Source organism: Sus scrofa, chromosome 17 (genome assembly GCF_000003025.6).
Source record: "Sus scrofa isolate TJ Tabasco breed Duroc chromosome 17, Sscrofa11.1, whole genome shotgun sequence".
Classification (NCBI taxonomy): Eukaryota; Metazoa; Chordata; class Mammalia; order Artiodactyla; family Suidae; genus Sus; species Sus scrofa.
In genome coordinates, this window is record NC_010459.5 from 54,872,365 (window position 1) to 54,899,706 (window position 27,342).

The window sequence follows — 27,342 nt, forward strand, 5'->3', positions numbered from 1 at the left end:
TATTTGTCTTTCTGTGTCTGGCTTTTTTTCACTCAGCATCATGTTTTTTTAGGTTTCATCCACGTTGTAGCATGTATCAGAATTTTTCTTACAGGCGAATAATATCCCATTGCATGTATATACCTGTTGCCTCACTCCTCTGTTGATGGACATTTGGGTCGCTTCCACCGTTTGGCTCTTGCAAACAGCACTGCTGTGAACTTGCATGTACATGTATCTGAGTCTCTGCTTCCAATTCTTTGGGTATACACCTGGAGTCGAATTGCTGAATCGTACGGTAATTATCTGTTCAACGTTTTATGGTTTTTCACAGGGGCTACACCATTTTACGTTCCCAACAGCAAGGCACAGAAGTTCTAATTTCTCCACATCTTCCCAAACCCCCCCCCCTTTTTTAAAATAATAACCATCCTAATGGGTGTGAAGTGGTGTCTCATCGTGGTTCGGTTATAATTCCTTTTGATCTCATCCAAAGTGGCTTATCCATCGCCTGTTACTCACTCACCCACAGAACACAGCTCTTTACTTTCATGCTGTTATCACAGCGTGTCCTTCTGTTTGTTGAATGTTTGCCTTGCCGAGTAGCCCAGGACTTGGCAAACTGTGGCTCGAGGCTGCAGGTCAAATCTGGCTGCTCTTTGTTTTTGTACAGCCCCCAAGCTAAAAATGATTTGCCCATTTTTAATGGGTTAAAAAATAAAAGACTACTATTTCATGAAATCACAAGTATTTCCTGAAATGTAAAAATTATGACATTCAAATTTCATTGCCTGCAAATTAAGTTTCATTGGGACACAGCTATGCCCTTGTGTTTCCGTATTGTCTGTAGCTGCTTTTACACGATAAAGTTAAGTTGCATAAAGGGACCATATGGCCTGTAAAGCAAAAAATATTTCCTGTCTGGCCCTGTTTCTACGTAAAGAAAAGATTTGCTGAATCCCGCACTGGACCCTGAACTTGGGAACAGCCATCCCGATGCCTGAACAGGACTGCATGGAATTGGTTTATCCTCTCCCACGCTAACTCCAGACACAAAAATAAATTTGAGATGGATCAGAGAATTAAATGTAAAAGCTAGAACTAGGAATCTTCTAGAAGAAGACAGAGGGAAATATCTTTGTAAAAGAAAAATATCTTTTATCAAGTTGGGTCAAAGATTTCTTCAGACAAGGAGTTCCCATTGTGGCTCAACAGGTTAAGAACCCAACTAGTATCCATGAGGATGCTAGTTCAATCCCTGGCGTCACTCAGTGGGTTAAGGATCCGGTGTGGCTGTGGTGTAGGCAGGCCAGTTCGACCCCTAGCCTGGGAACTCCCATCTGCCGCAGGTGCGGCTACAAAAAAGGAAAAGAAGAAAAGATTTCTTCAGACACAATTTAACATAAGATAAATCGAACCACATTAAAAGTTTGTTTCTTCTTATTCAAAGATACTCTTAAAACAGACAAGCCACGGATTGGAGAAAGTTTTTACGTTTTATACCTATGTGTCATTAAGAACTTGGATCTTGAAACTTTTACAACTAATGAAGGACAAACATACCAATTTTTAAAATGGGCAAGAAACTCAGATACTTAAAAGATACAGGCATGGCCAATAAGCACATGAAAAAGTACTTAACATCATTAGTCGTCAGGGAAATGCAATGTAAACCCACAACGAGATACAATCAATTTCACACTTTAGAAAAGCCAAAAAAAAAAAAACAAAACAACACACACACAACAGTCAATGTTGGTGAAGAGAGGAGAACTCAGCTTTTACTAGGGTCTGTCATTTAATAGCTGAAAGCACAACCGCTCTGGAGAACTGGCAGTTTCTCATTTCTACTCCTAGGTTGTTACCCAAGAGAAATGAAAACAAATGTCCATACAAAAGCCTTCTCCGTGAATGTTTACAGCATTTGCCTCACAACAGCCACAATCTGGAAAGGACCCAAAAGGCCTTAACAACAAAAGAGATTTTTTTTTTTTTGTCTTTTGGTTGTTATTGTTATTGTTGCTATTTCTTGGGCCGCTCCCGCGGCATATGGAGGTTCCCAGGCTAGGAGTCGAATCGGAGCTGTAGCCACCGGCCTACACCAGAGCCACAGCAACGCGGGATCCGAGCTGCGTCTGCAACCTACACCACAGCTCACGGCAACGCCGGATCGTTAACCCACTGAGCAAGGGCAGGGACCGAACCCACAACCTCATGGTTCCTAGTCGGATTCGTTAACCACTGCGCCACGACGGGAACTCTTTTTTTTTTTTTTTTTTTTTTTTTTGTCTATTGTCTATTGTCTTTTGTCTTTTTGTTGTTGTTGTACAAAAGAGATTTTTAAAACCAAGGTCCATTCATCCGATGTACCTCCTCAGTCATAAAATGGAAAGACGTGTGTGGATACATGAAACGGCATGGATGACTCTCAAAATGATGCAAAGTGGGGAAAAAAAAGGAGGAAACGCTATGTGATGCATTTCTATGAAGTTCTAGAAAAGACTAACCTCCACTGACAAAAGCAGATCAGTGGTTGCCCCTGGGGGGGGAGGGGGTGGTGGCTGGCAGTGGTGGTTGGTTTCGTCCAGAAAAGGGCGGTTCTGAGGTAATGAACCACCCGTCTATCGTTTGTTTGGGGTGGACATTTATTACAAAGGTGTGTGTAGTTGTCAAAACTCAGAACAGTTAAGATCTGTGTTTGTACCTAAATGTTACTGCCATTTAAACAATGAGTGAACAGCTGAACTTGAAAGTGGACCTCTCAGGGTCTGCCTCTCCCGCCTCTGATGAACCCGCCCAGATTTACAGAGGAAAAGGAGAAAGCGGGGCCCCGACGTCTGTCAGCTGCCAAAGACCAGGTTCCTGCTTTAACCTGAGCTCTGGCGTGAAGGGAATAACTGAGATCCCTCCTCCTCGGAGACTAGAAAGCTGTTTCCTGGTCTTGCAAGACAGCTTCCTCTGCTCAGCTGGAAACTCCTTGCACCTGCTCCCTCGTGGAGACTGCTGGTGGCTAAGCCCCACCACAGAGCGCCCCTCCTCCCACGGGCCAGCCAGAAGCTCCCTTCCGCATCAGGCTGCATAGACCCCCGAGTGAGCACATAGGTCCCAGCTCGCAGGGCAGCTGGAGATGCAGAGGCAGGGCTGGATGGGGGTTTTTATGTTTAGAGGGTGAGTGAAACCAAACTGCCTGCGGGAGGCGAACTGGCCAGACCCCTGACTTCCTCACACATCTGAGGCCTGAGTCGCAGTCTTTCCTTGCCGAGGGAGTGTCCTAGGGCTGCAGTAGCGAATCACCTCAAACACAGTGGCTCAAAAATAACATAAAGTTATTACCTTGCATTTCGGGATGTCAGACATCCAAGGCAGGCCTCTCGGGGCTACAGTCAAGGTGCTGGTGGGGATGCGTTCTTTCGGGAGAAGATTCTTGGGGAGCATCCGATCCCGCACCTCTTCCAGCTTAGAGGCGGCCTGTGTTCCTTGGCTCATGGCGCCTCTGCGCATCTTCACAAAGTCAGCAATGTAAGCCCGCCATGACTTGCTTCTAGAATCACGCCCCGTCCCTCCTCCCCCTTTTAAAGCCTCCCTGATTACATAGGCTCCACCTGGATAATCCAGGCCCCTCTCCCTACTTTGAGCAAGCTTAGTTCCACCTGCAGGCTTTACCCCCGTTGCCATTCAAGGTAACAATTCACAGGTGCAAGGCATTAGGACATGGCCCTTTCTGGGGAGCCAGTGTTGTCTGCCAACGACACCCCCTGATGTTCAAATTGGACTTCCACTCCCAACCTCCTCAGTCTTATAAAATGGACCTGGTTGACCAGTTCTGAGACTTACAGGTTGTGTGGATAATGACAGTTACATCAGCAACAACCACCGCGACCATGCCTTGAGGACATGATGCAGAAGCAGGCACTGGGGACACAAGGTCTCCTTCAATCCTCTGGGACCCCCGTGGAGTACAGATCATCATCTCGTTGGAGATGAGGAAGCGGAGGCCCAGCAGTAGAAACGGCCAGCCCGGGATGCTCGGCTTTAAGAGGCAGGTCCGAGATTGGTACCTAGTTTCTCTGACTTTGGAGCCTTTGGCCTCAACAGCAAGTGCCTTTTTAAAAAAATGTATTGTATTAAAGCATAGTGGATTTACAATATTGCATTAATTTCTGCTGTATAGCAAAGTGACTCAGTTTATGTGTAAACATATATCCTTCTTCATAGTCTTTTCCACGATGGTTTATCACAGGACAGTGACTGTAGTTCCCTGTGCTCTACAGTAGGACCTTGATGTGCAGCTGTCGTATATATAAGAGTTGGCATCTGCTGATCCCAGACTCCCAATCCCTCCCTCCCCCACCCCCTTCGCCTTGGTAACCACGAATCTGCCTTCTGTGTCTTAGTGGTAAATGTCTTAAGAGCCAGCCTCTATGATGTTTCCAAGGCACCCATTCTCTGAGCAAAGATCTTAGATGAGGATTAAAGATAATGTCTGTCCAGTGCTTAGCACAAAGTAGAACCTATGACCTGGAACTTTTATGGGTAGCTCAAAAATAATCCTGTTGTCTCTTTATACCGCTTCTCTGCCTTCCTTCCTTCCATCCATCTATCCACGCACCCACCCATCCATCCATCCTAGGCATCTTTTAAAGTGGATTCAATGCTGCATAGTAGTTAGAATCTAGGCTCCAAATTCAGACTACCACCCCGGTTCAACACCTAGTTTTATTTGTTTATTTATTTTCATTTTATTTACTTATTTTTGTCTTTTTTAGGCCCGCACCTGCGGCACATCGAGGTTCCCAAGCTAGGGGTTGAATTGGAGCTGTACCTGCCAGTCTACACCACAGCCACAGCAACGTGGGATCTGAGCCACATCTGTGACCTACACCATAGCTCACAGCAATGCCAGATCCTTAACCCACTGATCAAGGCCAGGGATTGAACCTGTGTCCTCATGGTTCCTAGTCGGATTCGTTCATCACTAAGCCATGATAGGAACGCCCTCAACTTCTAATTTTAGCTGTTTCCTTTTGGGCTCACATCATCTCTGGAGGCCTGAAATATTTCCTCATTTATAAAAATTAGGCAATTTTATCTACCCTATCAAGTTATTGTGGGGATTAAAAGCCATCATGCATTCGCAAAATACAAGGTGAGTGATCATGATTAAGTCACTCTTGTGTGTCCCCTACTGAGGCAGGTTGTGTAAATAAGGAACGTACCACCTTTGTTCACAAGGATCTCTCTTGCTTTCTCTTGCGTGCGTGCACGCGCGCGCACACACACACACACACACACATTGCAATTAATGACATAAAATGGGAAATTAGGCAGGACTAAAATTGGGAGACCAAGATAGTTGCTAACATGGTTCTAATTTGTGGTTAGGAAATCCATCAAGGACGAGGTCAGTGTGTACTCAGAGAAAGGAAGGATTCACTAAGAAAGAACTCAGCATGAACCACACGGGCCGTCACTGCCTGCAGCCCTTGAAGAGGCTCCGGGACCATCTCGATGGGCTATTTTTGTCACCAGATGTGGTTTTCCGCAGCACCCCACATGGCCCTTCACGTATGAACATCATGATTTTTCACCCTGTCTCTGCCTTGCCTAGTAGTCTACTTAATTCTTTAGCTCCGTCTCCTACTTATTACAACCTTGTTAATAGTCTTAGTCATAAAATTATATCAACAAGTAGTACTTAGGACTACTTAACTACATTTCTATCACAAGGAAACTTTATGTCCCTCCAGTAAGGGGGAGACTGATTTGCTCACCACAGATAGAAAGAAACTGAAAAGAAAGCTATAGCTATTGAAAGTGATAAACCATTTTACCCTCCATCTCTTAATGCCATTCCGTATCCCACCGGTGGTCGGCATAGCATCCCTGGGGATGCACCTTCCCCACGGAGAGCACCGAGGATGCCACACCTTTCCATGCTTGTTGCCTAAACTTTCTGGCTCTTGGTTTCTTGAGCTGTCAGTGAACATAGCCACCCTTATCAAGAGATGACTGAGCTGAGCAGTGGCCACCCCACAGCCCATTCGTTTCTCGCAACGTTTCCAGGATGATGTGTTATCACTGAGATTGTGTCAAACCGAGGCACAGAGAGGGGAAGTGGTTTAGCCCCATCACACAGCGGGAGATTGGACGGGCGGGAATGTGCAGCCAAGTCCATCTGCACACATGCTCTGGCCTCCTGTGTCCCTCTGTGCCGCTTCATGGGGGCAGAGGGCAATCAGATCCGCTAGCGCTTAGGAAGAGGTACTGGGGAAAAGAGGGGAGGATATTTTGGGTGCCTAACAGGGGCAAGACCCTCTTCTAAACACTCTTTCTGTATTAACTCATCCCGTCCTCAGAGTGGACCTGCGATGGAGGTCACCTTGCGGTTCCCATCTTACAAATGAGGATGTTGAGGCACAAAAGAACCTTTAACAAACTTGCAACTCGTCCACGGTGGATTGGAACCTAAGGGGTCTTGCTCCAGAGCCTAGCCCCCCCCCCCCCATTTTATCCAGGCATCAGTGGCACAGCTGTTAATGTCATTGCCTCTGCCAGTTTCCTCTTTGCTGCTGAACATTGATCAGGTAGCCCCGGGTCTTATCTCGCACCTGCCAAGCCCCGCCTTGCTTAATTTCCTGTTTCAGGTAGAATTCCAATGACCTTGGCCTTCCAAGAAATTGACCTCATGCCAAGAAAGTGATGATCCACTCACTCAGCATCAGGAAGGCTGGCTGCAGGGCGCAGCACTCTGTGGGATGGCTCCGACGGAAGACACCGCCAGCATAGAGACGGAAGATGCGCACTCAGCCCCGGTGTTTGCCTGCGGTGGGACTTAGGGTTCAAAGCCCACCAAGCGTGTTTCCTCATCTGTAAGAGGAGATTACTACACCTGCCCACAACTCTTTTTCCCCATAATTTACCTTTTGGAGAGAATTTTGGGGGTGAGTGTTTACTCAGCAACACCCTCTTCATTCATTCATTCTATTCTTTTGCGTAGAAGAGCATCAAAATGCCTTTCAGATGTTTTTGCGTGTTTGTTTTGCTGGTCGGAAACGTCATACAGGACCCCAGTCCTCTGTCCCAAAACCTAGGGGCCAGGTACATTGTCTAAACCAGATTTCTTTCAGATTTTAGATGTTTTGTTTACACTGAATATCCAATACCACATTAATACTTCTTCCAAGAAATGTATAAATAGTCACACCACCTGAGGTCATGAAAGCCCTCGGGTAAATTCAGAGGAGCCCAGATCGGCTGTCAGTTGAGCTTTGTGGCTTTGGGAATGATGGGTGAAGGATGATGAACAGGACCTGCTATGGTGGAAAATTTGGAAAAACACAAGCAGGTATTGAAAACAAAATAATCATATTAACAATAGATAACAAGTGACATTTCCATGGATCTCTTCTATTTCATTGAATTATTCAAAACAATATGATTGGACATTTTTTATATGTCTAGGCCAGTGGTTCTCTACCAGGGGTGACTTTGTCCCCCAAAGGTCGTTTGGTAATATTTGGAGACATTTTGGTTGTCAAAGGGGGGTGGGTGGAGGGATGCTGCTGACCTCCAGTGAGTAGAGGCCGGGGATGCAGCTAAACATCCTACAGTGCACAGGATGGCCCTCAAAGAATTATCCAGCCAGGAGTTCCCATTGTGGCTCAGCAGTAAAAAACCTGACACGTATCCATGAAGACACAGGTTCAATCCCTGGCCTTGCTCAGTGGGTTAAGGATCTGGTGTTGCCATGAACTGTGGTGTAGATTGCAGATGCAGCTCAGATCTGGAATTGCCGTGGCTGTGGGGTAGGCCGGCAGCTGTAGCTCCGACTTGACCCCTAGCCTGGGAATCTCCATATGTCTCGGGTGCAGCCCTAAAAATACCAAAAAACGACAAACAAACAAACAAAAAAACCCTGGAGTCTTATGGTATTAGATGAAAAGCAGAGCTGGTTCAAGCTACTGAGGACGCATCTAGAAAATTCTGGTGACCAGAAAAGGCCTTCAGAAAGAGGGGAATGGTAAGAGAGGGTCCAAGTTGGACTTGCCATTTCAACCTGACTGGATTGGGCCTGTTTCCTTTACATCAGTCTCCCGGCACTCATTGAACCTTAATCATTCCCGAATGGAAGCGGATTGGAAACCGTTTAAAGCCTGGGCAACAAACCATAATTAAGAAGCGGCTGACTTATGGGAAGAGGATAAAGGCTCAAAGTCTGAGCGCTGTGTGGCAGAAAACCCTGGAAGCAGGTTATCAGCATTTCCAAGCATTGAAATTTAGCAAATAAAAGCTAGAAGAGGAACTTCTTGGGGGGGGGGGGAGTTCAAAAGGTAATGGGATGTATTTGAACAATGAGAATTCCAGAGCAAAATCTCAAGAGGAAACTTCCTTGTCGTTCTCTCTGTGCCTGCTCTGTTGAAGACAGGAATCGAGTTCCTTTCAGAGAGTTAGTAGATGAAACGGTAGGCGAGATGCCGAGATGCCGGCCCATCAGAGGCTGTGATTTGGTTCTCCACTGAGTGTTGTATGAGAACTTAATAGAATGATTGAGTCTGCCTTGGGCGGGGGCGGAGGGGGGTGCTGAGGCTACACAGCCTCTGCTATAAGCCACAGAGAAGAGAATTCACATTTTACTTGAGGCTAAACAACAATATCAACATCATTTAGAGTAGGCGTTGGCAAATTCTCCATAGAGACAGATGGCAAATATTTCTGGCCGTGCATATCTGTATCACCTCCTGAACTCTGCCTTGGTAGGCTAAAAGCAGTCACAGACAAGATGTCACTAATGTGCATGGCTGTGTTTCAATAAAACTTTATTTATAAAACTAGGTAGGGCCCTGGAAGCCGGGTTTGCTGACCCCTGATCCAGGGACTGTGGGAAAAAATGAGGTGATTTCTTGAAATCTGGGTTCGAATTCCATCGCTACCCACTAATGGCTGTGGGACCCCAGACAAGTTAATTAACCTTTCTGAACATCGCTTAAGTATAAAAAAGGACTAATTGGAGTAACCACTTTATGAGTTTGTTCTCCGAATCAAATAGAACAACACTTGCGTGATGTTTAGCATTGGCCCGGGCACATGGCAATACTGTATTAAAAGGAAGGTAAGAAAGAATGCAGGTGTTACAGTTCTCACCTGGTTACATTTGGGTTTGCATAACTGTTTTCCTCACTAACATGAGCTCCTGAAGTTCAAGGACCATATCTGAGTGTCCCAGAGCCTGTGGCCTTGGCACATAGTGGGTCTCTAGGAGCAGAAGTCGGAATGTGGACTTGGGTGCGCGTGCTGTAGCCAAGGAAGCCGGGAAACAGGACAGAGCCGGCAGAGGCCATGAGTAGAGCTTTTTTCTTAACTGGAGTCTAGCTTCAGCCTGATCCCTAAAGCATACATTGCACCACGGCGTCACCTGGAGGTAAACAAGCTGGCCCTTCACACATGGAATAGTCAGTTACTGGTTGTGGGCTGTCCCATGAAAGGTGCAGGACAGTGCCCCAAGTGAGTTGGCACCTGTTGTGCCGACAGCAGCTCCAAGGATGAGCAGTTAAAGCGGCATCGGCGACACAGCAGCCGGGAGGGTGGGCGTTTGCTCATAGGGAGATCTGAGGGGATACCCAGGGCCTTCCACACAGCGCCTGGCGAGGGCTGCTTGTGTAAATTATGTGCTCTAAGCCACCCATGAAACAGCTGCATATAGGAAAAAGGGGAAGGGCAGAGCCTGGGGACAGGCCATCATCTGTGACTACAAAGATCAACTGTGGCTGAACCCAGGGATGGGGAGGACCTAGAGGGGGGTGTTCTCGTTCTGCAGGGACAGGAAGGGGCTTCTTGCCCAGGGCCTGGGGTGCTTCCCTTGCCCGGAGGAGTGAGTGGCATCACTCGATGATCCAACACTGCCCTGGGCACAAATGGCTCTGACCTCCCTGTCAGTGATGCTCGGGCTCTGGGGCTGAGTGGTGGGCGGGGGTGGGGTGGGGTGGGTTGGGGGGTCAATTCCTAGCTCTGCCGCTATAGCCATGTCACCCTGAGCCAGTACTTGGCATTCCTCGGCCTCGGTGTCCTCATCTGTAAACTGGGGGTAGTCGTCTTTCCTAATTCATAGTGTCTTTGCGAGGATTACAGGTCAGGCCTCTAAAATCTATATGCATCAAGTGCTCGGCCCCTAAGGAAGGTTTACTGCATGGCCAGTTTTTTTTCTTTTTTCCCTTCTCTGTTGCAGTGGTGTTTTTTGTTTTGTTTCGAGAAACGGCATTGTCCAGCTCACTGTTTCTCTGTTGTCATTTGCGTATTACTTTGGATTTTTGCCATATCTGTTACCACCTACACTATTTTTCATGGAATGTACATTAACCGACTTCTTTTTTTTTGCCACACCCACCGCATGGGGAAGTTCCTGTTGCAGAGATCAAATCCGTGCCACAGCAGTGACAACTGAATCCTTGGCCTAATAAGTCATCAGGGAACTCTGACATGTACTGACTCACACAAAAAACAAAACCCTTAAACATTAAAACTCGCAAACACGAGCAGTCCAATCATGGTTCTGATGAACGAGTGCCTGGCACATGCTACGTTGGCTATAATGAGAGCCATTGGCACCATCACCACGGCTGCTGAATGACGGTCCGTGTGGCCCCATTTCATCCCTTTCTTGTAGAATCAAGTCTCCTGTGTTCCCTCCGCTGAATGAGGTCACATCTTCATTCTTGCATGAGCTCATGGACGTGTTCTCAGAGTGGCTGGCTTGACTAGAAATTTTATGCCTAATACCAGGGGATTTTTTTTCCCCCCTGTTAAATAACTTGGGCTCTGACAGATCACAAGGAAGTGGTTACTCAGAAGGGAGTGCTCCCGCCTGATTAGAGGGAGGAATGGAAATTCCCTTTCTTTGCCTAAAATAACTGGAACTAGAACTCGACAATATGAGCTTTGTCCAGGCTTGAAACCATATCCTTTCCAAGTGCATTTTAAACGGAAATACTTACCAATATACGGTGGTAGTTCTCACTGACAGGCTAGAAAAACTTCAGTCATGCTGTGTTCATTTCAGAAAGGGTCACTGTAGGAACCACGAGTCCCAGAGGAGTGAAGTCTAAGTGTGTGGACGTGGTAATGCTGGATTCACCTGACTTCCCTCTGTCCCTTGTCCTCTGTGGGTTTTGTTTTGTTTTGTTTTTCTTACCACATGCACACAGAATCAAATTCTGGAAATAGACAAGCACATCTGTTCGTGACAACCTTCTCCCAGACACTCCCGAGCAGAGGCTGAGGAAGTGAGAGAAGGAAATGCCCAGATGCTTCTAGTGGAGCAGAGTTCAGCGTGGCTGAGTCAGGACGGAATCCCATGCCTGGAGCTGGGTCAGAAGGTCCATAATGAGAGCGAGGGCAGGTGTTCAGCCTGGTCCCGACTCAGGATGGAAAGATCTGGCATTTGGTTTGGATGAATAGACTAACCCACAAGTGTGCTTTCTGACTATTGGAAACTTAGAAAATAGATTGGTGGGAGCTCCAGAACCACTTCACTCTCTGTTTTTTAAACATTTGATTGTCATTTACCAAAACGCATTTAAGGCTAAGAGGAGGAGGGCCAGGAATGGAAGTGGGAAGTTCTAAGTCGGATTTTTTTCTTTTTTGGCGCCATGAGATTTTGTTGTTGCCGGCGTGTTAGCCAGTGTTAAGATGTTCTCAAGGCCTCAAGTCTACCGTGGATGTGGATAATTGATGACGATGAAGCATCCATGTCAGGGGAAATTTCCCTCTAAAAGAAGGAGGTAGAGCGTACAGGTCGTGTTGACTCGCTTTTCCTGGCTGAGGGCTCTGTCTGTCGGCCCTGTTTCAGGAGGAAACATCCAGGGCAGGGACTGGCTCCACCCACAGATTGAGGCTCAAGGCTTTTGGCCTTTAGCAGAGTGGCAGGTGGGACTTCACTTTCCCTCAAGCCTTTTCTCTTTTTCCTCTCCTCTTATATCCTTCTCGTCAAGGCAGAGAAGTTGCATCTTTCTGCTCATTGAATATATATTATATGTTACTTGAACTCCGTGATCCAAGTTGGCCCAGGGTTGTCATAGGAGGCAGAAAATAACATTTGCCATGCTGGTGACAGTCCCTTCAACTCTTGGGAGAGCTGGAGCTGGGAGGTCATGCCTGCCCTTCCCATAGGAAGGGAGAGCCCTCCTGTTCCTTGGTGTGTAAACATAGTTTACAGATTCATAGTGGGTTTTGTGTGTGCGTGTGTTTGCCTTTTCTAGGGCCGCTTCTGTGGCATATGGAGGTTCCCAGGCTAGGCGTCCAATTGGAGCTGTAGCCGCCAGCCTACACCAGGGCCACAGCAGCACGGGATCTGAGCCTCGTCTTCGACCTACACCACGGCTCATGGCAATGCTGGATCCTTAACCCACTGAGCAAGGCCAGGGATCGAACCGGCAACCTCATGGTTCCTAGTCGGATTCTCTAACCACTGAGCCATGATGGGAACTCTGATTCATAGTGTTTTCTTAGACCGTGATTCCTAAAGGTAAGCCAAGGATTGTGTCTGGTGTTCAAAGAAATAGTCGCCTCTGTATTCCAGAGTAACCCAACACGAATGCCTTACGGAGGTCTGGAGAAGAATGGACAGGTCGGTCTGGTTTGTCATGGTAAACAGTTGAATTTGCACAAAATGGCCAATTACGAGAGAATGTATTCTGGGTTGAGTATATGCCTCAAGTAGATGGTCAGTGAGATTCTTACCTGGCACTTTGGTTGGAAGAATTAGGGAAAAGAGGTGGGTGTGTGTGTTCTTCATCTAGGCCTGAAGCTACAGATGAATCCTTGACATTCGCCTGGACAGAGTCTACCTGAAAATAATGCCGACATAGAGGAAAAGAGAGCCAAGAAACAGAGAATGGCAAACTCCTGTTAACCGTATTTGACACCTGGATCCAGCTATGCCTTCAGCAGCCGTGAATTTGGATGCATCAGTTACACACAATGATAAATCCCTTTTTTATTCTTACATCAGATTGAGCTATGTATGCTGCTGCCACTTGCAACTGAAGTATTCTGGCTATTACCTCATTCTCCTTCTGACCTGAACTCTACATGGATAGGTAAATACTTACTTTGGTTAAGGACCAAACTTTGCAAGAGAGAAAACCCACTAATCCAAGAATCAAGTGCTAAGACTTTTCTATGTGCAAGGTTGGACTTTTATTTTAAGAAATTGGGCTGCTTCGATTTGGACAATTTGTCTAAGGAGAAATGAAAAGATATTCCAAATGCCATTGAATAGCCATTTGGGGTTAAATTTTGGACCCAGTTGATGGTATCAAATCCTGGGATATCGGTGATAAGTGCAAAGGATTTCTTTAACAATCTCTTTTCATCATAGAAGTATAAACTCCCCCTCTGAGTCACCGGTTAGCTAATAGTTCTTTCTGCCAATTTGGGATGGCTGTTTACCCAGATTTTGAGTTTATGACAAATACACACTCCCAAATATCTGCCTCTAATGAGCCTCTATGTCATGCTGTGGTGTGTGGGATGTTACCTTGTAATCCTGTGAAGTGAGTATAACCAGAGACCCATTTCCCACGGCTGCCCACTGCGAGGTGATTTCGCCATCAGGGGCATAAGCCTTTGACTTGTTTTTCTTGTAGAAATAATGCTTCATGGCAAGTCAGCCACAGAACAGTGTGCAACCAGGGACGAGGCTGGGCTGTCTTAAGATGCAAAAGGAAATTTCTGTAAGCCAGTTGCATAACGGCCACCTCCTGTTAGAGTTTGTGCCTAAGAAGCGGCCTCTCTCTTCAGACTTCCAGAGACCTGTGTGGCTTCAGGGAGGGAGCCCGATGGGGATCTATCTGGAAGAATGTGGACATTAAACAGGTACAGGACCCGAGACCATGGAGAGTCTGGGAGAGGCCTAGGCAGTGCCTCCTTGGTGAGACGTCTAGCATCTCAAGAGACAAAAATGAAGAGCTGCCAAAACAAGGGCTACCAGAAATTATGGAATATTTTCAGTGTTTACGTTGAACAAAAGCAAAGCTTAAATACAAACACTAATTACTGCTCATTGCAGTGACATTGTGCTGTACGCAGGATTATAGGGCTTTTAGACACATGTCTTAGAATAAACTACGTCCAGCATGATCTGTTGATGGAACACATGTGTTGAAGTTGTCCTATTAACTGGATCCCTGTGAAGGCCTCCAGTCTCTTTGGAGATGACATCAGAAGATGAATGGGAGGGCTAGGTCAAATGTCCCCTGGACCCCTCACAGCCAGCCCTACCACATGACATGAAAATTAACTTGAGGAGTTCCTGTCATGGCTCAGTGGTTAACGAATCCAACTAGGAACCATGAAGTTGCGGGTTCAATCCCGGGCCTCGCTCAGTGGGTTGAGGATCCGGTGTTGCCGTGAGCTGTGATGTAGGTGGCAGACGCGGTTCAGATCTGGCATTGCTGTGGCTCTGGCGTAGGCTGGCAGCTACAGCTCCAATTAGACCCCTAGCCTGGGAACCTCCATATGCCATGGGAGCGGCCCTAGAAGTGGCAAAAAGACAAAAAAATAAATAAAATTAAATTAAATTAACTTTAAAATCTAAATAGATATTTTCCCCCAGACAGACAGATGGCCAAAAGGCACATGAAAAGATGCTCAACAGAGAAATGCAAATCAAAATTACAATGAGGTGTCCCCTCACACCAGTCAGAATGGCCATCATCAAAAAGTCTATAAACAATAAATGCTAGAACAGGTGTGGAGGAAAGGGAACCCTCCTACGCTGTTGGTGGGAATGTAAGCCGGTGCAGCCGTTATGGAGAACAGTATGGAGGTTCCTTAAAAAACTAACTATAGAACTGACATATGATCCAGCAATTCCACTCTTGGGCATATATCTGGAAAAAACCATAATTCAAACCTATACATGCACCTCAGGGCTCCTTGCAGCACTATTTACAATAGCCAAGACATGGAAGCAACCTAAATGTCCACAACAGAGGAATGGGTAAAGCAGAGGTGGTACATATACATACGGCTATCATTCAGCCGTAAAAAAGAATGAAATAATGCCATTTGCAGCAACATGGATGAACCAAGAGATTATCATACTAAGTGAAGTAAGCCAGACAGAGAAAGACAAATACCATTTGAGATCACGAATATGTGGAATCTAATAGAAATGATGTAACAGAACTTACAAGACAGAAACAGACTTAAAGATTTAGAAACCAAACTTATGTTTACCAAAGGGAAAAGGATAAATTAGGGAGTTGGTTTACACACTACTATGTATAGACTAGACAGGGAATGGGGCCCTACTGCATAGCACGGGGAAATTTACTCAGTACTGTGTGGTAACCTATATGGGAAAAGAATCTGAAAAGGAGTGGAGATATATATATATGAATGATTCACTTTGCTCTACACCTAAAATTAACACAACATTATAAGTCAAAAATACCCCAATAAAATTTTAAACATAAAATTAACTTTAAAAAATTAAGATAAAAATGATTGTCATAAGTTGTGCCTGTCTTTTGCCTTCTTCACCCTGGAAACGGGGACAGTGTGAAGTAGCAGAACCATCACTTGCTGGGGACCCTAAAGAATTCAATGCTTGCTCTAAGGCTTTGTCCCAACCTGCTGTGTGACCTTGAGGAAGTCACTTAACCTCTCTGGATTTCCCATCTATAAAAATGCAAGCACTGGATGAGGGCCTTAGAAGTTCCTTCTAAAACTTTATGATTACACCTGTTGAGAAGAGTCTAAGTACTAAGGATAGAGTGGCGGGGAAAGAAAACCCCACACTCCATGGAGATTCATCAGTCTTTGCCTACAGGGAGCTTACATTCTATGTGCAAGTGGGGGATGAGTACAGAGGGTGTGTGAGTGTGTGTGTGTGTTGACAGTAAGCAAAAATGATACTCAACAGTGTAAAAGAGGGTGAATGCAGTGAAGAACAATACAGCAATGAAAGGAGATAGAAAGTGGTCTGAAGAGATGGCCATTAATGCTTCCCAACTGATTGGATATTCTTTCAGCAAGATGCCGATAAAGGATGTGCCACAGAGGTGGGCAGAAGACTCAGTGGGCAGAGGGCTCATTGAAGGATCTAATGATACAGGAAATGACTCCTTGGTGAGTCAAGAAGAGAAGGGAAAGAAGAGAAAAGAGCAGTGATGATCAGACCTGGATTCCTGTCACGCGACTGGCAGGCAGGTCTGGACTTGAGTCCCCGCTCTAACCTCTTACCAGCTGTCCGCCTGCCAGTCTGATCTTTAGCCTCATCTGTAAGAGGGAGGTAAGAACAAGCCCCGCCTTGTGAGCGTGAATTGGAATAATGTCTCCAAAGAGCTTAGCTGAGGACTGGGCCCATTAATAAACGCCCAACCTATAATTAATATCGTGCTTGCTAATATGTACGGAGCACCAACCAAGTCATACTTCATACGGATGACTTCCGCTACCCCTCCCCAGACAAGCCTATGGGGCAGGGACTCTGATGATCCCATTTTACGGATGAGGAGGCCAGGAGGAGTGATTGGGTCAAGGCGTGAGCATTACTCATCATTAGTATTTGTCCTCTGGCAGCACCAGAGGAGGCTGTGGCCACAAGCAGCTTAACAAGAATGTCAGCATGGACCAGCAATGGCTGTTAAGGCTGGCATTCTTCTAGAGGTGGGAAAGTGAAGAAATACCATATTTGACAGATATGCATTTTTTTTCATCCAACATGCTTGTATTTTATTGAGGTGTCATTTACAGACAACACAATGCACCAACGTCAGGTCTTGTTTCGACTTCTGAGAAAGACACAGCTCAGCAACCATCACGACACCCTTGGTGATCACTGATTTGCTTTCTGTCGCAATAGCTTTGCCTTTTCTAGAATTTCATGTAAATAGACCCTATACTTCTTTCACTGAGCATGTATTCGAGATTCACCCATGTTCTTGAGGGTATTAGTAATTCTACCCCTTATGTTGCTGTGTCATATTCCATCACAGGAATGCACAGCAATTTGTTTATTCATTCATCGGTGGATGGACCTGTGCGTTATTTCCATATTGTTGGCTATCATAAATGTATTATGTTATTCTATATTATAATATACTATGTTATATATAATGTATAAGAGCATATTATATTATTAAATATAATGTATAACATAAATTATAATATGTTGTATTATATCATGAAATATAACAACTTTATTATTAAATATATGTTATATACTATACACTATAAATTACATCTTCACTTATGACATATTATTATATATTATAAATATTATAAATAGCTGACACTATAAATAATTAAACACACTTTTTTGTGTAGACGTGTGCTTTTATTTCTCCTCAGTAACACCCTGGAGTGGGATTGCTGGGTCCCATGCTAAGTGTATGTTTCACTTTATAAGAAACACCAAACTGTTTGACGTGGCTGCACCATTGTGCCTTCCCATCAGCCCCGTATGGAACTTACAATTGCTCCCCAACCTTGCTCACAGCTGGTGTTATCCATCTTGAAAATTTTAGCCAATCTAACAGTAATTGTGTTTACTGTGGATTTAATGTGTGTGTCCCTAATGACTGATCACATCGAGCATCTGTACCTGTGCTTATTTGCTATTCTTATTTCTTCTGCAGCAAAATGCCTGCTTAAACATTTTAGTGTATGAACTCCCTGCCCTCCTGGAGTTTCCAGTCTGTTGGGGGTTGGCCTTGGGCAACTGGAATGATAATCAGAAATATATGTAAATTATAGTTGTGAGGTGCGCGCGCGTGTGTGTGTGTGTGTGTGTGTGTGTGTGTGCACTCAGACAGTAATAAGTGCTATGAAGAAAACTAAGCAAAGGAAGAAGGAAGGAATGGATGTGTGTCTCTATGTAACTGAATCACTTTGTGGTACAGCAGGAATTATCACAAATTGGAAATCAACAGTACTCCAATAAAACTTGAGAAAATGAAAAAAGAAAAGAAAAGAAAAGGAAGGAGGAGAATAGTGAGGAAAGGGCTCAGTGAGGAGGTGAGAGTAAACCCAAAAGAAGTGAGGGGTTGAGCCAGGCCACATGTTCTCTTCAGGGCAGGCGGGAAAAGAAATGCCTAGAGCCTGAGCAGAGTAGGAAATATTTAGACAAAGTTTATGTACTATATTTGTATGGAGTTTTAAAAAAATTCCACTTAGTGGAGTTTCTATAATAAATCAAGCTGGATAATGGTTGGGTTGAGTCTGAAATGATCTTAGAAGATGAAGGCAGCAAAACACTGGATAAGAGCTTTCCAGGAGAGGGAACAGCAAGTGCAAAGGCCCTGAGGTAAGAAAGACTCTGGCATGCTGAAGAACCAGAAAGCAGACTAATTGGGAGTCTTTCAGATGAAGCCCAGCAAATAAAAATGAATACACACACACACACACACGCACACACACATGCACACACATGACTAGGTCACTTTGCTGTATAGTAGAAAGTGACAGAACACTGTAAATCAACTATAATAGAAAAAAAAAATCTTAAAAAAAAAAAAGAGGTCAAATGCCTGTAGGACTTTGTGAGCCAGAAGTTAAGAATGTGGATTTTATTCTAAGAGGCAATGATCTTTAAGGAGAGGGAGTCATAAGATTGATTTCTGTTTTTAAAAGTGTGTGTGTACTTCAATGTAACTTAGTAGCCTGTATTTCAGAAACTTTTAGAGTCCTAAGGAACCATTGGGGTGTGGCTCTGCCATCTGGCAGCTTCCACTAAACCCTTCAATCTGGGAAAATTTATGAGAATGTTCAGGAATGTACTTCACATTTTGACTGTGGAATTGTCTTGGGTGCAAACAAGGACTCTTTATTTTATTAGGATGAGGTATAACTTTTGATATATGGGGGGTGTGGGTGTGGGTGGGTGCATGTGTGATTGGAATTCTTCACTTGATGAGTCACGGAGTGCATTTCCACATTTCAATGAGATGAACATTCTGTTTATTGCTTATAGGCTTTCTCTGTCCCTGGCTTTAAAAATAAGACTTTTTTACGAGAAAATAATTTCAAACTTACCTACTGAGTTGCAAATATAGTAATGATATAGATCACCTATATAACCCTTTACCGTATTTACCTATTACTATTATTAATATTTTACTCCATCTGCTTGATTGTTTGGTCTCTTTTTCCTTCTCCACATACACGCACATGCACACACGCACACACACACACACAATTTCTTCCTGGACCATCTGTGGCTGTTACAGTCACTCTAGCCCTATACTCATAAATACTCCCAGTAGGTATTTGTTAAGAGACACAGAAGGTTTAACAACTCTATACCTTTGTGCTGATGCGACTCTTTCATTCTCATCCATACTCCCATGTCATCAGTTAGCCGTCTGCTGTTCTTTTTGACTTCCTCCCTCCAGGGCCCTGCCGAGGGACAGTCTTTGCATTTCACTGTCGTGTCTTTTTAGCCTTCTTTGACCTGGAGCGTTTCCAGAGCTTTTCTTTGTCTTTCGTGATATGAGAATTTTTGAAGGCCAAAATCCTTCCTGTGTCCCCTGCCCCACAATAACAGAATGTTCCTCGGTTTGTGTTTGTCTAATGTTTCCTCACGATGAGAAAGAGGTTAAACGCTCTCGGCTGGAATGCAGAGCAGAGAGAATTGTATCCTCAGGATATTGTTTCTGGAGGCAGATGATATCCAGCTGTCTGTCACTGGTGACATTAAGTACTCACAACCTTTCATCTGATGTGTGTGGACAACACAAACTGGGGCAGGAGTGAAGAAAGCTGAAATACCAAGGAGGCCCATGACTCAGCACTAGTTAAGTTCCTGAGTCATTTGTGCTGCTGATTTAACCACCCAAAGCAAGATTTTGTATAATCACAAGGGGCAAGGACACACAGACACACACACACAGACATATACACACCTCCAGGCTCTGTTCTATCCTGCATTTTTTTTAAGCTACCACCAGAGTCCTGTTTTAACACATGGGACATTGGAAGGAATAACATAGGAGAGATTTTCAAATTCTGCATTGAAGCTTCTCATAAAATCACGACTTCCTCATCATTCCTTGGGTCTTAAAGGATGTGGTGCTATAGTTAAGAGCTTTGTGGGCACCAGCCAAGCATGTGCATTAGCTTAAAGCAGTGGTTTTCAGCCCCATATATTACATTCTCCTGGGTGCACTTAACACCCTGTGCTGGGCAGACCCCACCCCAGATCAACTGAATCAGAACCTCTGAGATTGGTGCTCAGGGGGGGAAAGAGTTTTAAGATAAAGAATCACTATCTTAAAGGCATGATTCTGGAGCTTCAATGACCCCCAAAGTTCTTTAACTTTTGGTCAAGCAGCTAAAGTATATTGAGCATTACTGGTGTCATGGATGTCCATAGATTTTTTGTTTGCAGAGCATCCACTTTCCCTTCTTTGGGTAAAAAGCTCCCTGGTTTTCCTTTGGCTAATACCAGCCCCCTTGCAACTCAGGTGGTTTGGGGGCGGGGCAGTGGGTGGGGAGGCAGACCCTCAATCCTGATTTCAGGAATGGACTTAGTTCCTAGTCTTGGCAAGTTGATTTGTTCATGAATGGTCTAAGTTGTTCAGATGAGGCCTGAGCCAAGACTTTTGCTAGAATTACTGGCAAAGAGGTGTTTTATTTCCAGTGGGGCTTAAAACTGAGAGAATGTAAATGTGAAGTTACTAGGGGCTACTACAGAAAGGAGACCTATCCAAGAGGGAAGCCAACATAAAGGAAAGCAGAAAAAGAGATGAACTCAGTGGATATTGTTTAGAGCCCCAGTCCTGGATCCAGCCATGCCTGAAGCTGTCAACTCCTAGATTTAGCTTATATGTGCCAACAAATTCCTATTTTGTTTAAGTCAGTTCGAGTTGAGGTTTAAGAAGCAGGTAAGACAAATCTCAGCTATGAGGACTGATAACTTGATCTAAGGTGGAAAGTTATCAGAGGCAAGAAACCCTTAGAGAAGGCGAAGAGTTCAAACACTGGGCCTATGGCCTGTGTGGGGGACGTCACGATCACTCAGTCTTTCTGGGCTCTAGCTTCCTCCTCAGTAGGGCAGGGGCTGTGAAAGTGGGGCTGATTCCACAGCGTTGCTTAAGGATTCAGCTGCAGGCCTAGTAAGGCCCTTCATAGCAAGTGGTTACTGATGCCATTTTTAGGCGCCTGCATGAAATTCAAGAAGGTATTTGGGGAGTTGATGGAGCAGGAGATGAGGCTGTTTCTGAAATGAAAATTGTGCCTGCTTCAGCCACAGCCTCGTCCTCTCTGGGTGGGTGTATATGCGAGCAGGGCGTGAATAAGAGGTCTGGGTTCCAGTTTGCAAGGCCACTGTCTTTGTCTCCCCTCCCCTGTCCTGTCCCCCAACATTGAGCCATCATCCTTGCTCCTGGTCACATGGTGTACATCCCCGACCCTAGCCCTCACCCTCCCAGCCTGCTGTGTCATTGGGACCTTAGGTGACACCTAATCTAACAGTCAAGCCCTAACAATTTGCAAAGCTACCTGAGAGGCCTTCATGGACCAGTGGGTTCCTCTCCCTGGCCCCAGAAGAGGTTTAAAAGACAAATGGACTAAGCCATAAAATAGAATTCTATTTCTTGACATGACTCACAGCATTATCTGCTACAATTATTTCCTTTTGAGGTGTCCTCTTTCTTTCTTGGGGAAGTGAACCCCTTCTTTGCTGCTGCCTCAACTGTGTGACTGGTCGCCCGTTGAGAAAACCTTCCCTGCCTGTGCACCAGCTCAGGCCAAAGCACCTGCCTGCTGTTAGCCCACCAGCCCCGGTGGCACGTTTTCCCCCAGTGATCTCTGGTTCCCAGATGTGGAGAGGAAGAGGGGAGGGGATTTGCCCATCGTCAGGGAGCTACTCAGCTCTGCAGGTAGGAGGGGATGCCTGGCCTAGTTCTCTTATTCTCTCATCTGACTGTTTCTGTCTTTCTATTATCTATCTATCTATCTGTCTGTCTGTCTATCTATCATCTTTCTGTCTAGATCTAGCAATCATCTATCATCTATTTACCTATCCATCTATTTATCTATCAGCTATCACCTGTTTGTCTATCATTTATCAATTATCTATCTATCCATCCATCCATCATCCACCTATGTAGCTCTGTCTCTTACACCTGACTTTGAACTTACCCAGGCCTCGTGTTATATTTTCGGCAGAGTGACCTTATTTGCCACCCAATGGAACACACTTGGGGAGTGGTAGGGGGCACTCGTAGCTCTGAGGTGAACATGGGCACTGCCTCAGGCACCCTGGCAAGTGTGGCAGTGAGGAGGGTCATGGCCCAGGTATTTCTCTCTAGACCTTAGCTCATCATCTGGGCTCCAGGAAGGTGTGCTGAGTGTGTTTTATCAACAGTATCAGAGGGCTGGTAAGGAAAGAGCCATTGTTTCAGTCAGAGAAACTGGATTGCAAAGCCATGACTTACAAGGTGACAGAGAGGAAGTCACAGGTGAAGTGGGGCCACACCTCTCCCAGGATTCCAGGGTTCAGGTGATACAAAGCTCCCGCCACCAAGCATCTGTGCTCAGGAGCCCAGCGCTAGCCTCCTGGAGGGAGCTAGTGGCAAAGAAGTAATGAACTAGTTCTCACTGGTGTTCACTGAATTCATACCGTGTGCCTTCCCTAAGCCCTTTACCTGCATCGTTCTCCTTATTCCCATGGAAGAAGTGACTGCTACAGAAAAGGAACCCGAGGATGCCGGCGACCTGTCCCTGGAGCCCAGAAAACCAGGCGTGTGTCTGTTTTCTTCCCAAAAGGTGCAAAGGAGCAGTGCTGGGAGGTTGCCACTGAGAAGCCCCTTCGGCAAAATTTCTGGAAATCTTAAAAAGAGCAGTGAACTCCCCCCCCCCACACGCACTGCCCCGCGCCTTTAGAAAGGAGCTTTTTCACCTCACGCATGTGTTCAAGGCACCAAAACACAACAAACAAAATAACCCAAACCCAAACTTGGCTCAGCACCTCGGCCCTTAGATACAGAAAAACAAATCACCAACTAGGCTCAGTAATGAATTAGTAACATGGAGCAGGCATCGCATCAGCCGGACCTCAGCCCCCTTCCGTAGGGGGAAGGGAAGATCCTGCGGAAAATGTGCCAGAGAAGGAGGAGGAGAGAGAAGGAGGGGGGGAGGAGGAGAGAGAAGGAGGGGGGAGGAGGGAGAGAGAAGGAGGGGGGAGGAGGGAGAGAGAAGGAGGGGAGAGGAGGGAGAGAGAAGGAGGGGGGAGGAGGGAGAGAGAAGGAGGGGGGAGGAGGGAGAGAGAAGGAGGGGGGAGGAGGGAGAGAGAAGGAGGGGGAAGGAGGGAGAGAATGAAACGGAGAGATTGGGCAGGAGGGAGTGGGGGGGAGAGGGAAACGGGGGGGGGGCGGGTAATTGAGAAAAAGAAAGAGATTGAAGGAGATGCTAGATGGTAGACAGATGGACAGAAAGATGTTGAACGTCGACCGCTGGTGTAGAGAGAGGCAGCCACGCAAGTTGTATCCGAGCCGCCTCTGCTTCCAGCCCCGCCATGTGTCCCCTGGCAGGGGTGTGAGATGCGCGGCTGTTTCAAGACCTCCACCAAGAGAGAGGCTGGCGTGGGGCGAGGGCTCCTGGGGGCGGCCCTCTAGCCCCCCCTCCCCGCCCCAGACCCGGCTCTTGGAGCGGCTCGGGTTGCATGGAACGCGGTATAGCCCTCCTTCCTTAGTTCTGCAAAATGGTGTCTGCGGTGTTTACACTGGCGGCTGCCTGGGTGCCGAGCCCGCGGGGGGAGCAAGTGTGCAGTTCCCTAAGGAGCCGCCTGCTGGCCTGAACGGCTCTAATCTCCACGTTTTGATGACATGTCCTTAAAGTGACCTATATTATCTGGCACCTTGGATTGCTGCTCACCAAAAAAGTAACACTGGAAGAAAAAAAAAATCCCTAATGATTGTGTAAATATTCTTTGCCAAGAATATTAAACTCAGGTGCCCTCTGCTGGGCGAGCTAAGTAGGGGCCAAAGCCAGGAGCAAAGGCAGCTGCTGGTCGGGCAGCGGGTGCCAGGAGGTCCCTGGAATAGAGGCGGAGCCTGGGGCCGTGGTGGGCGGGGCCTGCCGCCCCTTCCTGTGCGCCCCGCTGGCATCACTCAGGGCAAATGGGGCCAAACCGAGCTCTTTCAGACAAGGGGAACTAAAAAACAAAACTGAAACTGCTTACAAGTTAATCATTCACTTTGGGAGAACTGACAATTTCTTCACTGGGATTTTTTTTTTTTTTCTCTTCTAGTAATAAGTTTTTTTCTCTCCTGTTGAATTTGACCGGTGGGAGAGAATGAGGAAAAAAGGCAGGGGGCTTGCTGACACTGCCCTTTCTCATCAAAGCAAAGGGTTTAGGATTTCAGGGAAATCCTGGCAAAGACTAGCTGGGGGCCAGGAGAGAGGGGGGTGCTGCGAGGACATGGTGGCCAGGTTCATTTCCAGTCTTAAATTATTGTTGTTTTTACGTCCGCACCTGGTATATGGAAGTTCCCCCACTAGTGGTCGAATCAGAACTGCAGCTACCGGTCTGCACCACAGACACAGCCAAGCCAGATCCAAGCTGCATTTGCGACCCCCTGGGGCAACATGGAATCCTTAACCCACTGATGAGGCCAGGGTTTCAACCCTCATCCTCACAGACACTATGTCAGGTTCTTAACCCACTGAGCCACAACGGCAACTCCCCAGTCTTTAAATGATCATTTCTCAACCAGGACACCTTGAGAGTAAAAGAAGCTGCTGTTAATGATTATACCAGGTCAGTAGGTGTAATCCTAGCATGTCCCAGGCAAGTCTGACTTAGCACAGACCTGTTCAAAAAGAACTTTCTCCAGTGACTAATATGTTCTAGATCTGTGCTGTCCAAGCTGGTAACACCAGCCCCAGGTAGCTATTGAGCATTTGAGAGGTGGCCAGTGCAACTCAGAAGATGAATTTGTAGCTTCATTTAATTTGGATTAATTTAAATTTAAATAGTTGCATATGTCTAGTGGCTAGTATATTAGACAGCAGAACTCCGGTCATATTATTCATAGCAGAAGACCAGAACCCTGGGTGACAGCAGCTAAGGCCCCAGGCAGAAGACTTGCTGATGGAGGCCCTCAGTAAGAACTTGTTGAACAAATAAAAACGCAGTCCTCCAAAGTCACTGGGCTCCATCTCCACCGGGCAGAAACTCAGACCGCTTCTCAGAGACTTCCAGGAACTTTGAGAAACACAGCTTCGCCTGGGGAGAGCCAAGATCCCAGTGACATTTCCTGCCAAGTGTCCAAGGCTAACCCCAGGTCCTGAGTGTCCGCCCTGGCATGTGGTACTGGGATCAGCACTGGAAGGACTGTTCACTGCTGGTTCCCAGTGCTTGCCCAGCAGTGTCCAGAGAGCCAGCGGAGTTTCCATGCCTGGTCAGAAAAGGCCTCTTACATTTGGGATTTCACCAGCAACTGAAAAAAATCTCTCCCATGGTCTCCCGGTGTTATAGATTTGGAAAGAGGCGTTTTCGTTTCTAATTATAAATTCCTGGGTGAAGTCATTCAGTCCCCAAACACCCACTGGGGCCATGCTGAAGAGGAAAAGACAGTATGCAAACAAGTTATCTGGAGGTGTCAGAAAGAAACGATGCAGAACAGTACAGTTTGGGGAAATGTTTTCCAGGCTGCTTTCTGGTTTTAGCAACTGCACGGGAAGCGATAAGATACACATGGCTTTTATAAGGAGGCAACGGGATCCCCAGGGGACATGAGGCAAGAGAAAAGAATCAGGCAGAAAACATTCAATCATCACATAGTCACTGAGAAACAGATTACAGTATAGCAAAGGACGCTCTTCAAGGAAGGGCTGCTATGGGGACCTTTGGGGCAAAGATTCAGCGGGCTCTGGGACAACTTGACTTCAACCTGATGGTATTTGAATAATCTGCCAGAGAGAAAACAGCTATAGCACCCTGTCACATGAAGCGCTGAAACTCTCAGTTTGACCGTGAATGATGTTCAGCCATGCCCAGAGGTCAGGCCTACACTCACTCAGAAACAAGTGGGGAATTGAAGCTGTTATTCAGGTATCCACAGACCTAGCTACTGGCCAGGGTTGCATCCTTGATTTAGCCCGAGAACAGTAACACTGTTTTAAGCTGTTTGCATTGTATGGGGTTATCTTGAATTTATTAAGGAAAGGAGATTACAGAAAAATCCAGACTGTCAGTGGGAATGCAGTCTGGTCAAGTCGCAAGGACAGAGCAAAGTAGGAGATTGAGGGCCTCTTACCCCTGAAAAGGACGTTTTGCTTTTGACCAAAATGGAAATAAAGACTTGGGCTTAAATGTTCCAGATGGTCAGTTCTTCACATCACATATCTTTAATAGGCACCGTTGCTACATTTCATGTTGGATTGCATTGGGGCCAAAAGATAGAAAATGGAAAAACAGCACATTAAGAATTTTGAAATACGGTGAATAAAGGAATATTATTTATAGCTGTCCCTTTCTGTGATTTTTCGTGGGCTAGTCAGGTGGGAAAAAAATTTTTTTTCCCTCCTGGATTGTTCAGAGTAGTTTTAAATAGAATATAGTTTACTTGCCTGTAGGAGAAATCCAAATACAAACAGCTTAAATAAACTTATTTTTCCTATTTAGTAAGAAATCAGGAAGTACATGGTGTAGTATGAATTTTTAAAAAATTATTATTATTATTTGGCCTCACCCTTGGCATGTGGAAATTCTGGGGCCAGGGATCGAACCCACACCACAGCAGTGACCTGAGCCACAGCAGTGACAAAGATGGCTCCTTAACCCCCTGTGCCACCAGGGAACTCCCTTGTGTGGATTTAAGGCCAAAGTTTTGGGTCTTTTTCTCTTGGTCTCATAATTCTTCAGGTAGCAGAAAAGAAGAATGGGAAATAGATCACTTAAGTCTTGATCACCATCCCCTCCCGGCACTGCCCCCTGAATTTTAAGGAGAATCTTGGGAAGTCCACCCAGTGGGATCTGACATCTCATTGGCCAGTGCCTTGTTAAATGGCTACGTCTACTTGCAAAGGGGGCTGGGAAATGTAGTTTTTAAAGCTGCAGTTTTTAAAGTCCTTCTCCCCCATTAAAGGGATATTCTGTGAATAAGAAAGAAGACTGGATATGGGTTACACATCAGGTAGACTGCACCATGTCAAATCATCTTAAAACAAATCTTAAAAAATTGTATCTATTTTTGCAAAAATAATCTTGATATGAATGACTTATTTATAACTAATTACCATGTAGTCAAACATGCTCAGGCCTATTAAATATGTATGTCAAGGAAGAAAACCAGAGGAGAGTGTGTGTGTGTGTGTGTGTGTGTGTGTGTGTGTGTGTTTTCTCCACGAAGCTCG

At 45.8% G+C, this 27,342-nt stretch overlaps 1 long non-coding RNA gene across 3 annotated transcripts in view; it reads right to left on the minus strand.

Annotated features, from left to right (window-relative positions):
• LOC106504276 overlaps nucleotides 1–20,414 on the minus strand; it is a 44,557-nt gene extending 24,143 nt beyond the window's left edge. For 2 of the 3 annotated variants that reach the window (XR_002340126.1, XR_002340124.1), the window contains exon 1: nucleotides 3,313–3,504. This is a non-coding gene — a long non-coding RNA (uncharacterized LOC106504276). Of the gene's footprint in view, nucleotides 1–3,312; nucleotides 3,505–19,284 lie in introns of those variants that run through there. The other variant, XR_002340125.1, reaches the window with a different exon arrangement.